The sequence below is a fragment of the Melampsora larici-populina genome (genome assembly GCF_000204055.1).
Source record: "Melampsora larici-populina 98AG31 unplaced genomic scaffold MELLAscaffold_114, whole genome shotgun sequence".
NCBI lineage: Eukaryota > Fungi > Basidiomycota > Pucciniomycetes > Pucciniales > Melampsoraceae > Melampsora > Melampsora laricis-populina.
In genome coordinates, this window is record NW_006768878.1 from 66,336 (window position 1) to 69,172 (window position 2,837).

The following is a 2,837-nucleotide window of genomic DNA, read 5'->3' on the forward strand; positions in this document are numbered from 1 at the left end:
TTTCTTTGCCTTGCTTTTGCTTTTGCTTTCTTTCATTTCGTCATTGGCATAGATTTTGGGCTAACATTCATAAGTTAGTGATAGAGGGGTTGAACAAATCACGCGCCAACCAGATCAAAGGGTACTTTGATTATCACCAAAGATGTGATCACAGTGTAAGTGGGGTAACTGAGTTGCGGATTAAACTACTAGGAGTAAGGTGAAGATTCAATCTTGTCCCACCATGACAAAACTGTTGTAAAACAAGTGGGTTTGCGAGTTTGGTGATTGGCAATTAAACTGTGGCGGGCATGCCCGCATGTTCTCTAGTACTCTAAAATATAATTTTACAAAAATTCACTTTGCCCAATCCCTAACAACACAATTTCACATGGTGAGCTTGAGATGCTCAATGTCCAATCTGATCTTAATTGGCATGTGAAAGTTTTGTTGACTTGCAAAATTTCTGATGTTGAAACAGACTAAGCTATGCCTAGGCCATGCACCAGTACATATGTAGTAGAATCTATTTAGGAGCAAAGTGGTGCAGTTTTTTTACTTTCTTTTGCAAAGTTCGGATGATGATTTTGGATGTGACCAGAGCTGTACATCACATTGGCAAACCCATCCAACTGCACTTGGTATGGGAGATAAAAGGTGTGCAGCCCGCGCAGTTAGATGTGCCAGGATAGCCCAGACTATCAAGAATCAAAATCAAACCCAAGACATGCTGCTTGACCTGCTCAGGATTCTAACATCTACCTAGGGCAGCAAGCCTTGCTGCAACCATTGCAGCCTGGTCACAAAGCAGTATGTTATGGGTACATTTTCTCTGACAAGCTTTGCCTATGCTTCTTGGGTGACCACAAAACTCAATAAATGATAGATTGCCCCTAAGCTTGAAATGGTAATGTATAGTCCATTACCAAGGGTGGACAAGTAATCACGTGAGGAGAGAAAGCCTGACTAAAGCTTGGGGCCAGAAGGCTAGAGAAGTGTGGCTAGGAGTCTCAAGCAAGAGGATTTTTTTCCTTCTTCTCAAGAGATTCTGCCACATCTTGAATAGAACCACCATACCACAGGTGGTTTGTACGTCCATGAGGGACTTGCAGATTTGTGACAGGCCCCTGTGAAAGGCTTGTTGCAAGAGCGGCAATTTTCACTTTGCCCGTGAGCACGAGTACAGCTATTCAAGAAATTTGTGTCCTGTTGACAGAAATTTCCAAATGTTCCCCTGCAAATACAGGATTTGCGCAGTGCAGCAGGCCTGCAACGGGTTGTATACCTGGCGATCAATCCCAATCCCACCATACAAACCCATTGAGTCAATTTTGGGCATGTGGAATTTCTCCCACCACATCAAAAAAATTTCAACCATCCCTCTGACCACCCATCACAGGGGCCAAAATAGATACTCACATACATGTGAGCGTTGTAGACTTTTTGGAATTCTCCAAAAAAGATTCATTTTCTTTCAGATTGATTCAATTCACAATCTTGTTTGTGTTCAGGTGATCATCCTGTGGTTCTCATATTTTACTTGACATTTATTGAGAAGGCTCATTTCCATCTTGGATGAGCAATAACTGATTGCCGATGAGTACTCAGGATCAGCTCATGAGGCACTGAATACTCAGCAATTTGTTCAAAATGAAGATGAGCACATGAACTATACCTTCCTGAGGCTTCATTTTTCAGTGAAGAAGCCTGCCCAGGGGCGTCCCATTTGAGCTGCTCAGCAAATACTCAGTAGCATCCCCTGACTGGATCACTGATGGGCCGGACTTTTCTCAGACTTCCTTGCTAAGGAATGAAGCCTGATAAAAGCATCATCCCATCTGCTCATTGCTCAGCTAATCCTCAGTGATGTCCCCGGATAAAGTTTTTCACACTGAGGGGCTGAGATCAACTGAGCAGCCCCTCAGCCAATACTCAGTGAAATCCTTTGGATCCTTCTGATCCAGCCAGGAATGCCCCTGAGGACTAGCTGAGCAGGCCCTCATCCAATGAGCAGTGAAATCCTGCGGATCCTCCTGATCTCAGGGATGCCCCTGAGGAATAACTGAGCAGCCCCTCATCCAATGAGCAGTGAAATCCTGCGGATCCTCCTGATCTCAGGGATGCCCCTGAGGAATAACTGAGCAGCCCCTCATCCAATGAGCAGTGAAATCCTGCGGATCCTCCTGATCTCAGGGATGCCCCTGAGGAATAACTGAGCAGCTCAGTTGAACGAGCAGACGGGCCTCAGGCTTCATTCCGGAGCCATGAAGCTTGAGGCAAGCTTGGCGCTCTGTGATCCATCTGGGGGATACTTCAGAGACTTAGCTAAGGGAATACTCAGTTCAGCTCAGCCCCTAAGCTATACATTGGTGGCATCCCTTGGAACTTATTGACCCAGGGAATGCCGCTCAGGATCAGCCCTTCCTCAGACTTCTTTGCTCAGGAATAAATGCTGAGGAAGGCTTAGTTTGTCTGCTCAGTTCCTGATGATCACGTAATCAGCTGACAAACAGAAAGAAAAGGGAAACAAATGGGAAACAAATGGGAAACAAATGGGAAACAAATTGGAAACAAATGGGAAACAAATGGGAACAAAACAGGAACATTTCAACGCTCACATAGTTGTGAGCATCAATTTTTGCCCCTGTGCATACTCACCTCTGTTTGTCTGTCTCACTTTCAATCCAAAACCCAACATTGTTCTGAATTTTGCAAATGCTTTTCTAGACATGGGAGTGCAACCCGGCCCATATGAAATTGGCATCAAGGTCTTGAGAGTTCAGTACTGTCAGCCCTGGGTACATATACCTGTACCCGAAACTAACTTATTATATTCGACTTTCATTATGAACCTAATT